This window comes from Eulemur rufifrons, chromosome 17, assembly GCF_041146395.1.
Source record: "Eulemur rufifrons isolate Redbay chromosome 17, OSU_ERuf_1, whole genome shotgun sequence".
In the NCBI taxonomy this organism is placed as follows: domain Eukaryota; kingdom Metazoa; phylum Chordata; class Mammalia; order Primates; family Lemuridae; genus Eulemur; species Eulemur rufifrons.
In genome coordinates, this window is record NC_090999.1 from 28,970,367 (window position 1) to 28,982,245 (window position 11,879).

Below are 11,879 nucleotides of genomic sequence, written 5' to 3' on the forward strand. Positions count from 1 at the left end.
CACCCCCGACGGTAGGAGCCCTAAGGGCTCTGGACAGGAAGACGGGCTGGGACAGAGGAGTGGCGATGAAGGGTCCAGCCATGGCCATTGCAAGGGATATTTCCTGCAGTGGGAAGCCGCTCGCGACCGAGGCAGGTTTTACTTTCTTCCTGGACCAGCCCAATCCGCCCCGTCCTCGCCCCGCTCCGCCTGCTTTCCTTATGCGCAACGCAATGGGTAGGTTGCTGGGGTCTTTAGTAACTAGGGATCCTGACTTTGCTACGAAAAATAAAGATTTTCTAAGCCGGAGGGGACTGATTTGGGGATGGGGGGAGCAGTGCCCGCAGCACTTTTTCACTAGCAGCACATCTGTCGCGGCACCGCTCCTTTCTCGGTGCCGAGGGTTCCTCACTGACTGCGGCCCGTTTCTCAGAGCCGGCAGATATTCACCAGCAGCACCCTTTGTTGAACCAGAAGCGATATTTGCCTCGGTAAGCCATTTTCCGCGCGCGGTCTCTCGCTGGGTCCCAGTCCCGCTACTTTCTCGAATCTGCCGGCCACTTGAAGCACCGCTAGGTAAACCGAGTAGGCGGTTTCTCGTTAGCACTTTCGCCTGCTGAGCCCAGCGGAAAGTTTTCTGACGGTTCCCTGTGGTCGCTTTCTCGTCCTGGGACCGCTAGTGCCGTCGTTTCACGGTCGCAGTACCCGGAGTTCGCCTTAGCTCTTTGGCCGGAAGCGCCCAAACGGTGTTTTTTCTGTCAGCGCACGAATTTGTACCGTTTCTCTCAGCCCCAGAACCTCTGGTTTCTCACGGTCAAAGGTTTCTCGGTGACGGCGCCATTGATTGCGCCAGAACGGATGTTCGTTCCTAGCAGCGCCGCTAGTTGCCATCGCTTGGAGGCTCCCAGTACCATTTCTCGGAGCCGATTCCTCTGGGTCTGCGCACAGCTGGTAGTTCGGTGCCTGAATTTCCTGGGTGGCAGCCCCGCTGCTTACCCCGCCCGGACGGGGCAGTTCCCTAACTGCCCCGAGCCTGGTGCTTCCTGGTGGCAGCGCCGCGGGGAGGGTCGAGCCCGCCGCTTCCCAGGAGCCCCACTGGGGTAGAGCTTTGCCGGCGCTTTCTCTCTCCCAGCACCGACAGCGACGTCGGGTCGGATCTTTCTGGGTCTCCAGAATCGGGTCTTGTTGCGTGTACCAGCTGCGTGTCTGTCGCTGGACCCCGCGGTTTGGCCGCCTCATTAATTTCTTGGTCATAGCAAGTTTCGATTTAGCGCTGCCTGGGATTTCTCTCTCTTGTCCACCCGCGTAGGGGAATAATAGTGCGTTGATTTCTCTGCCACAGTCCCGACTTAGGCAAGCGCCTAAGTTTAACCCTGCCTGTGATTTCTTAGTGGTAGGAAGTCAGGGGCCATAGCAAGTCACGGTTTAACCGTGCGATGACGATTTCTTACTCGGAGCGAAATGTGGCTTTAGTGATTTCTTAGTGTAGCAAGCTCCGGTTTCGCAATAGTAACCCCCATTTTAGCTATACGTGTGATTTTTAACTCTCGTTAGAAACCTGGGTACTGACAAATGCGATTTTTTAAAACACCAGGTTAGCAGTGCCTGGAATTTTTTAGTCACACCAAGTTTGCTTTCGCAATAGCGAATCTCTCCCTGGCTGTTTGTGATTTATACTCAAGTAGAAGTGGGGGTATACAGGCTACTGGAATTTTCTACGTGTGGCAAATACCAGTTTAGTCATGACTCTTCTTAATCCTAGGAAATTTTGAATTAGGCACAAGAAGCACCGGTGTAGTTCTGACAGAAATATAATCGTAGGATCACGCCATTCAACAATGTTTGCAATTTCTTCTTTGTAGGGTTCTCTGTGTGTTTCTTTTATTAATTTTTTTAAAAAAATATTTTTGGTAAGTCTTGTTTTGGGAGCGGGGTTGTCAGTGTATTTTGCTTCCATTTCTGTTTGCTTTTTCGAGTTTCATTGCTTATATCATTTCTTCGTTTAAATGTTTTTGCCGCCTCTACTGATTTTCGGGTGTCACCACTCATCTTGGCGCTAACGTGCCTTCTCAACTACGCCTGGGTCTCAGTGCGGCGGCCCCGCTCCTGCGCCGAGCCAGCGCTTTCGTATCCGCACTTTCGCCAGCAGCGCCGGCCCGCAGTTTCTCAGTTGTTCCGCCCTTCGGAGCACTAACAGAACGTTTGCCGTTCACAACACTCACAGGTTCTTTGTGGATCACTTTCCCTGCTCTAGCACCGCTACTTTCCCCGGGGTGGCTGTTGCACGATCGCAGCATCGTGATTCGCACCGAGGCGGCCCTCAGCACAGACCGCTGGTAGGGCGTGGCCGCCATTTCTCCGTCACGGCGAGTATTTCACTGAGTAGGCCCTTTCTCCGTAGAAGCACCAATCATTCTTCCAAGTCCCGATGTTTCTTTCTCATCGACAGTAGTTTCCTAGTGGCAATACCTTAATTGTGCCAAAAGGCAGGTTGCCGCTGGGTACGCCGCTGGTTGTTCAGTGTTGGCACTGGGTGTGTCTCAGTACCTCGCTTCCTCAGACCGCCAGGTTCGGAGTCGCAGCACCGCTCGCTAGTCCAAACAGATTTGATCTCAGTGGCAGCACAGCTGGTGGTTCGCACCCGCAGCTTCTCCTTAGCCATTTCGCTCTTTTTGGGGTCCTAGCACTGCTGGTGGCACCCCCAGAAGCTCTTTGCGTGTCGCGGAGTTGCAAGAGATATGCCAAGTCTACGCAACGCTGCCTCGCTTAAGCTAGGCTGCGGGGCGAAAAGAGCAGACTGGTGCAAGGAAAGACCCCTCTTGGATATTTGGGAGCCATACCTTTTGCAGTCCCACGTGCAAAAATGTTGCCCCCCCAGCTTTCTCCTCCCACCTGGAGAAGAATTTTTGCTTGGTTCTCCCCACTCTTCAGGCTGCATCGTCGGTGGATTTCAGAGTCTAGGACACCTGAGATTTCTGCACAGTTTCCATTGGATCTTGGGATCTTTCTTCTTGGAAAGATTATCAGTTACAATAGCGTCTGTTCATGTTCTTAAAGTTTGTCTTTACAATCCTTTCTCAAGTTTTGTTCTCTTTCTAAATAAAATTACACAGAAACATCAAATGCCTTTTTTGTTTGTTCTGGTTTGCTTGAAAGTTGTTTTAGTATTAAGACCAAGTAAGAGGTATGTGACTGGGTTAGCAGTGCATGTAGGAACAAAGTAAGGGCTCCTCCCACCCTAATTTCTTGGTTCCTCAAACCAAGCACATATTTGGTAGGGCTGTCTTTGGCCAAAAACTCTTGGCCTTAAGAATGTCAGGGTGGTCAAATCAAACTCTCTCCCTCACCACCAACTCTACTGCACTGTGTATCCACACCATTCCTGTGCTGAGCACCATAGGGCAAAGGATACAATAATTGCTATACTTTGTTTTCTATCTACACTCTCCCAATTACATGTAAACTGCAAAGCTGCTACATTTTTGTGTATTTCTTCTGAATGAAACAGAAGGACAACATCCAGTAATCAGTCATCCCTTTGCATATTCATGTAAGCTGGTATAAAAAAGAGTAAACTATAGCCTCAATTTAATACAAGTTAGATTTTGCTGTCAAATGAACTTTGCAGTCTAAATTAAACTCCAAACATTAAGATTACAAGACATTTTGTATTTTACAATTGCTAATAAAGATTTGTGGGACTATACTTTAAATTCTATCAGCTATTTGCAAGAGGGTATATGGAGGATTGCCATTCTCTAAGTGAATTCAAGAAATATTTTATTAATCCCCCACGTTAAGGGGTACTATTGATGTCAACAGCAGAAAAGGTTGAGGATGAAATAAATAAATAAATTCTGGATAAATAATTTATTTTCTTTGATTACTTATTTCCTTTATTACATATACTTCCTGAGAAATAAAGGCCAAGGATTTCAGTTTTTATACTCTTCTTGTCTGTTGGGCAGTCCCAATTAGATATCAAGAAACTGGGTGGAGACTTTAATCTTAGGAGCAAATTGCTTCAGAAGAGGGAGTTAATAATATTAACATTAAATCTTATCATCTGGGATAAAATTATCTAGATTGGCTAAAACAGATTGGTTTAGGGGTTGAAAAGAAAAAGTACTACTGCACCTATGGAAGAAAAGCTGTGTTTTAGGGTCCCTGGCTTATAGAAAGTTCATTATTGCCCCAAATCATATTGCTAGTTCTGTAGCAAAAACTGGAAACTTGTCTGGCAGCAGAGAAATTTTGAAGGGCATATGCAAAAGATGATTTGGTATGTTATTGAAGAGCAGGGAGGGGTAGTTGCCCAATTGGGGGCTTGGGGGGAGTTCAGAGAGTGGTCAGAAAGTGGAATTTGAAATTTGATATCTGTGAAGTTTGTCAAATATTAAGGGCTTAAAACACTTGATATTAAAATAATAACTGTTTCAAACACTTGATCACAGGTCACCATAAAGTAATAATTATTCAGTTAGCCAAAGTGATACCTTTTAACAAAGGAGACTCAGTTTTCTAAACAATCTAAAGGCAACATGAGGTAAACTGTCCTTTTTTTTATAATTTTACCTTTGTATCAGCGTATTATTAATGTTATAGCTAAGTTTTATAAAATATTATAAACAGAACTATCAAATCTCAATTACTATTGACCAAAATTTTTATAAACCTTTTATGTTTTTATAATTTTTTATATTTATTTAGTTTGTTCTATCTGTTTCAAACATTTTTAATTTAAAACAACTTTTAAAAACCTCTAAACTAGGAAAAATTAATTTTTAACAAAAACTATATTTTTATGTCTTTTTTAATAACACTTTATTAGACCATATGTTTTTTTGTATACTTTGCATGTAAAAGTGCTTATGTATTTTGTATATGGGTTTTTTTATGTCTTGCAGTTTTAATTATGTATGTTAATTATAATGTTAATGCTTAGTAGACCTTATTTTTAGTGAAAAGTCTCTGATGTAAGCTATTTTACTTGTTATGTTTCAGTTGTAGAGTCCAGGACTAAAGACAAAGATCTGAAGACAGTATCTGGAGGACCGGACCCCTCCCAGCATGTCCAGGAGGCACACCCGGGCCAAGAATGATGGGGCCCAGGCCATGTCTCTGGGTCTTGCCATGGCCACTGGTCTAGACCGCAGGCCTACTGCACATGCCACTGAAAATTCATCATGTCTGTCCAGCTCCAACTGACAAATAGTGAATGGGATTCAGAAGACCCCAGCCTGCATGTTTTTCTGCTCCTCTGGCTAATTCGAAGGTCCTATGGAGATAGGAGCAAGCTGGGTGGTGACAGGAAGCCCAGGAGATAATTGCATCAAAAGAATGGCTTGATTATATTAACATCAAATCCAATCACCTTTGATGAAATTGTCCAGAATCAAACGTTTTTGGTGATAGACCTGATTAGGAATTGAAAAGAACAAGTATTGACTTCCTAGTAGGAAGGTCTTTTGGGGGACATTGGTTTGTAGAAAGATGATTTTTTTTTTTTTTTTAGACAGAGTCTCACTCTGTTGCCCTGAATAGAGTGCCATGGCGTCAGCCTAGCTCACAGCAACCTCAAACTCCTGGGCTCAAGCAATCCTCCTGCTTCAGCCTCCCGAGTAGTTGGGACTGCAGGCCTGAGCCACCGCACCCAACCCCTAGAAAGCTGATTATTGGTCCAAATAATACAGGTAGTTCTGGAGCAGAGACTGAAACCCAGGTCTCTGAGCAGAGCAATTCTTGGGGAGATGCCTAATAAATGGTTTGGGCTGTGGGTGAGAGGTGGGGCAGTGGTAGTTGCCCATTCTTTTTTTGTTGTTGTTGAGACAGAGTCTCACTTTGTTGCCCAGGCTAGAGTGAGTGCCGTGGCGTCAGCTTAGCTCACAGCAACCTCAGACTCCTCGGCTTAAGCGATCCTATGCCTCAGCCTCCCGAGTAGCTGGGACTACAGACATGCGCCACTATGCCCGGCTAATTTTTTCTATATAGATTTTTAGTTGTCCATATAATGTCTTTCTATTTTTAGTAGAGACGGGGTCTCGCTCTTGCTCAGGCTGGTCTCGAACTCCTGACCTCGAGCGATCCACCCGCCTCGGCCTCCCAGAGTGCTAGGATTACAGGCGTGAGCCACCGCGCCCGGCCGTGCCCATTCTTAACTTGGGCTTTCCCAAGCCCAGTTTTATCTTTGACTGGTGAATTGCTACATTAGAAGGACTTGAGAGTGTGTGTGTATTCGTATAATAGTAATAGGCAAAGTTCTCAGGCACCCGTGGCTAGATGACTACATTAGCCAGCAGAGGTGTGTCTTTCTACATGATGGACCTCAGCAAATTGTTTAATTTCTCCGAGCCTTAGTTTATCATCTCTGAAGTTGGAGCCACACTTGCTCTCAATTTACAAGGTAGCTTTCATGAAGACATACCATATAAAAGTGAATGTTTGACAGTGTGTGGCAGAAAATAACTTGCTCAGTTGTCACTAATGTCATTATTATTGATTTTATCACAGATTCAAAGATAATCTTAATGGGAGCAAATGTAAAATGGTGCCCTTTTTGGCTTATTCTTTCTGTAAGTGGACTGTGTTTCCTTTTCATATCATATCCATAGTGACATTGTATTGTAATATATCTTGATCTGATCAAGCATTCTGTTTACAAAAACATGAAGGAATACAAATGAGGCTTTTCTTGGTCATAGTTAATATTATTACTTACTATAAAAGTCTGATTAATCTCAACATTTCACAAGCATGTGTTGATATTCTTCTATGTGCCAGGTGCTGTGATGGGAGACACACACACAAGAAGATTGAAGAACCAGCTGTAGCTTTCACAGACCTAACATCCTAGTGAGAGAGCAAAGACACAGTCAAGACACCACTCAGAAGACTGCCAAACTCCAAGATCACTGGGAGAGCTGATCTGAGACCAGAAAGAAATATTACTGAATGTGATGACTATCTTCAAAGCCAATTTTTTCCCTTGAATTTAAGGGGAAAAACAACAGTATAAAAATAAATTAGAAATAGTGACCCAAAAAAGAGAATGACAGAATGGGCAGAGAAAATATAACATTGAAAGTCCACCTAGTTGAAAGATTTATGAGGACTGGCATAAAAACACTAAGGACAGAAGAGCTCTGCTTGCCTGGTGGGGAGGGTGGGCAGACATGATTTATCTGAGATTAGCAACACCTGAAGTCCACTGGCGAGGTGGGGAGTGGCTAGCCTGTGTTATGGGTGTCACAGAAAGAAGTCACTAGAGTGGGCGCAACTGGGGATGATGAACATCAAACCACAACAAGGTACAAGGACTACAGTGAGTGGTCATCCCTGCAGGACAGGACAAAAGAAGCACTGGGGCTCTCAAGTTCAGGTATAAAACATTGACAGAATCTCCCTTTGGATTATCCAGGGCTCTGAATTACCAGGAGAATCGTGATGCCTAGTAACCTCGGCACACTCATGTTAGATATTTGCTGAATCTGACGCTGACAGGTCAAACAGATTTTTAAACACATTTTGAATATATATCCATTTCTACACACTTATATATTAAAAACAAGCTGCATCTTCAAGTTTGACTGAGCTTATCTTGATATATCTCAGACACCTTTTGACATGCTTTTATTTTTATTTTAACTTTTATTATGGAAAAATTGAAGCACACATAGACATGGAGAAAATAGTATAAGGCACATTTATGTATCCATCACCTAATCTTTAGTAATTATCAACATTTGGGAATATTGTTCCATCTATCCTTCTCAATTTTTAAGTAGGATGATTTAAAGTGTTTAGGAGTTACTATCAAAATACTTTCCAAATGTTTACCAACCTTGGATATAATGAAAAAGTTTAGTATGTGCCATTATGCAAGACAAATACAACTCATTGATTTAATCTGTATTTGTTTTAAATGAGATTTGACATGAGTCTCTGTTCTCTCTCTATCCCAGGCCCACCTATGCCACTTCCAACCTGACTCTACCCATCCAAAAGCACCTCTCCAGGGGGATAACAAGGGAAAAGGCTTTAAAGCATTTCAATAAGAGAAGAACCATGACAATTGTAAGTAGATGTAAAAGAAAAGTTCCTTGGCATATCAGTAATTACATGAAGAGAGTTTTTCTAATTGAAAACCCTTTAAGCCATTTAGAACAACAAAATTAAGAGTGTTCCCCATAGCTGAGGCCTCAAGGCTCTTAGGTCTTAAGGGCCCAGTCCCAGCAAAGTTCACAAAAACAATATGAGAACCCACCCTGGGTGTCTCTGCATCAGTTGAAGGGGAGAGTATTGTGGGCCAGGAGCAAGTCTGGGTTCCTTTCCTTTCCTGGCTCCACCATGCTTTTGGGCTTGGTGCCTTGGTGTTCACAGCTTCAGTGGTGGCCTGGGCTCCCGGGGGACACTCTGGATGTGTGTCTGTCTATCTCCCCAGGTGCTGGTATCTAGCTAGCTAATTAAGTCCCTGTTGGGTTGTATTCACTGTTTGTATCATGTGCCTCTTCATGAGATGGCTGTAGCATCTTGGCAGTTTCTGCCATTGATTCTTGGACACGGGAGTCTCAATAGTGCTTTGATCCCTTTCAGCTCTGGGAGTGTTTCCATGCCCCAACACAGCAGCCAGAATGCACCTGAGTACAAAGAGGGCAGCTGGGGTAGGCCTCCTCTGCTTCAGTTTTTTCAAATTTCTTACATTTTCACCCTTATGGAGCCTTGTGGTATGGTACTGAGAGTCATTCGTAAAGTTCAGTCAAAAATCTGCCTTCACCTATTCATCAAACTTTAAATTATCTTTACCCCCTAATAAATCTCTTTGTGCTTAACTATTTCAGTATTCTCTTTCTTTTACTAAAAAGCATAAAAGGAAACACAACAATGATATCCCATTCAATTTTATGCCTACTAACTTATTACATCCTTTTTTCTTTTTAAAAATCTTAAAAAAAATGAATGTAGATTCTGTAATAAAACATGTAAATATTTAAGGAATATTTTATGTTTTCAGGATATTTTAAGAATGTTTATTTTATTATGATCACAATTTTTAGACAAGAAAAAAACAAACTTGAAGAAGAAAAATTCCTTTCAACATTTCATCCCTAAAGTTTACAGTTTTCCTTTCTTAATGCCCTTCCATCAGAAGTAAATAAAATATTTATTTATTTTTTAGTTTTTTTTTGAGACAGAGTCTCGCTTTCTTGCCCGGGCTACAGTGAGTGCTGTGGCATCAGCCTAGCTCACAGCAACCTCAAACTCCTGGGCTTAAGCAATCCTTCTGCCTCAGCCTCCCGAGTAGCTGGGACCACAGGCATGCACCACCATGCCCGGCTAATTTTTTCTATATATATTTTAGTTGGCCAGATAATTTCTTTCTATTTTTAGTAGAGACGGGGTCTCGTTCTTGCTCAGGCTGGTCTCGAACTCCTGACCTTGAGCAATCCACCCGCCTTGGCCTCTCAGAGTGCTAGAATTATAGGTGTAAGCCACCGCGCCCAGCCCAGAAGTAAATAAAATATTTAAATAAGGACATTTTGATCCTCTGTGTGTGCGCGTGTGTGTGTGTGTGTGTGTGTGTGTGTGTGTGAGATTAACACAGGGATTCCAGGACAGGAGCCAGGAGCTCCTCCAGTCCCTACTGAGCACCAAACTAGTCTAGAGGTTGGGGCATCATGAGTCTGACGTGGTTAGGAGCTGGGAGTGGTGGTGGTAGGTGGGGTGCCCAGAGGACCATGAAACTGAAGATGAAAGTACAGCTCCTTAGCTAGACCCAGAAGGAAAATTGTACAAGGAAAGATTTTCCTCCTCACCAGATTCCCGGTGTCAATGGAAAAAAAGCCAAACTCTGTAAAATAATTTAAAGAGTTTTATTCTGAGCCAAATTTGAGGACCATGACCCAGAACCATTGCCAAGAAGCCTTGAACAAGTGGGCTCACTGTGGTTGGGTTACAGTTTTGTTTTTTTTAAGAGGTTGTCTAGGGATACAGTTTGGTTTTATACATTTCAGGGTGACAGGGGTTACAGGTAAAGTTGTAAATCAATACATGGAAGGCATACATTGGTTTGGCCCAAAAACGTAAACCATCTCCAAGCAGGGACTTACAGGTTATAGGTGGGTTTAAAGATTCTTTGACCTGTAATTGGTTAAAGATGTGAAGCTTTGTGTAAAGGCTTGGGATGGTTTAAGATACGGAGGGCTTAATTAGAGACAGGCTGCCAGACATATTTGTCGTGTAAATTGAGGACCTGTGAGTTTGTCTTGTATAGGCTTAGGCCTATCAATGAGTTACAAAGGATATTTACAAGAAGGGTGGGGGGCATATTGAGGCATGTCTGACCTCCCTTCTCATGGCAGGCAATTGAGTTTTAGGATATCCCCTTGGCCAAGAGAGGGTCCACTGAGTCAACCGGTTGGGGGGAAGCCTAAAGATTTTATTTTAGTTCACACTGTTAGGTCTGGAGCTGAGAGGGAAACACACGAAGCCTCAGGTGTAGCAAAATGCTGTTTATTTGGAGCATCTGGGTGCAGATGGGTGGAGGCCAGAAAAGGCGTTCACTAGAGAAAAGGGAAGAGTCTTGGGTTTTATAGAGGGTTTTTTCTGGGAGAAATAAACAAATTCTTTTCAAACAGCTGGGAGGGATAAGGAAGGTTAAGTTCCCGTTTTGCATTTCATTCCTTTATCTCCCTAAGGGTCTGGCAAAGTTTATGTGCCTAATACACCCCTAGAAAGGGAAGAAGGGTGGGTTTTATAGGAGGTTTGGATGGAAGTTTGGGGAGGGTGAATTCTTTAAGCCTAACAACTGACCTACCCTAATCCCAGTCCCACATTTACCAAGATTTTAAGACTGAATTTGAGACCAACAATTAAGGCTCCGTTGCCACTGGCCACCCTGGAACCACCTCCACACAGGATCTAGACTACAGGGCTCCCCTGCCAACAAACAAAAGAATGTCATTGTCTAAATCCATGCAGGTATGACCACAGCATAGGTCAGAATCAGAGGTCTGACCCCTACCACTTTCTGTTCTCCAGAACAATTATTTGATCCAAAGCACTAAGAAGCAGGAGAACTGCAGTAGAGGCAGCAGGCAGAGCAACAGGAAGAAGACTTCAGAAAGGTGCCACAAGAGACTTGGGACTAAGAATGCCAGGATGACCCAGTAGGAACATTTCAGGGTGAGTTCTTGCGGTTGCTGTGTGCAAGAGTTATTATGATATGAAAATGAGAAATACTTGTATTCATTGGAGGACACACGAGAGAAGCTGATAGCTGACACACTGGCAGAGAGAATACCCTAGGTATAGGCAAGCCTTGGCAAAGGCCCCTCAAGTTCTCCTCTGGCTCTGACTGAGGCCCTTGTGGCCTTCCTGCCTCAGACCCACATAGACTATTTTCTTTCCTGACTTCAACCACCCAAAAACAATTCCACAGCTAGAGAATAAGGCAAAGGGCTTTAATCATGTGTACAATTTGCACAGAAGAACCATCACAATTTGGAGTGAATCTAAAAGAAAAGTTCCTTCAGGCCGGGCGAGGTGGCTCACGCCTGTAATCCTAGCACTCTGGGAGGCCGAGGTGGGCGGATCATTTGAGCTCAGGAGTTCGAGACCAGCCTGAGCAAGAGCGAGACCCCATCTCTACTAAAAATAGAAAGAAATTATATGGACAGCTAAAAATATATATAGAAAAAATTAGCCAGGCATGGTGGTGCATGCCTGTAGTCCCAGCTACTCAGGAGGCTGAGACAGGAGGATCCCTTGAGCTCAGGAGTTTGAGGTTGCTGTGAGCTAGGCTGACGCCACGGCACTCACTCTATCCTGGGCAACAGAGTGAGACTCTGTCTCAAAAAAAAAAAAAAAAAGAAAGAAAGAAAGAAAAGTTCCCTCAAATACTC

General features: G+C 43.8%; 1 long non-coding RNA gene across 1 annotated transcript; it reads left to right on the forward strand.

Annotated features, from left to right (window-relative positions):
* Positions 1-6,765: 6,765 nt before the first annotated feature.
* LOC138398261 (uncharacterized) lies at positions 6,766-11,241 on the forward strand. Its single transcript, XR_011235942.1, has 3 exons — positions 6,766-7,357; positions 7,941-8,052; positions 11,017-11,241. It is a non-coding gene; the product is annotated as an uncharacterized lncRNA (long non-coding RNA).
* The last annotated feature ends 638 nt before the right edge of the window (positions 11,242-11,879 follow it).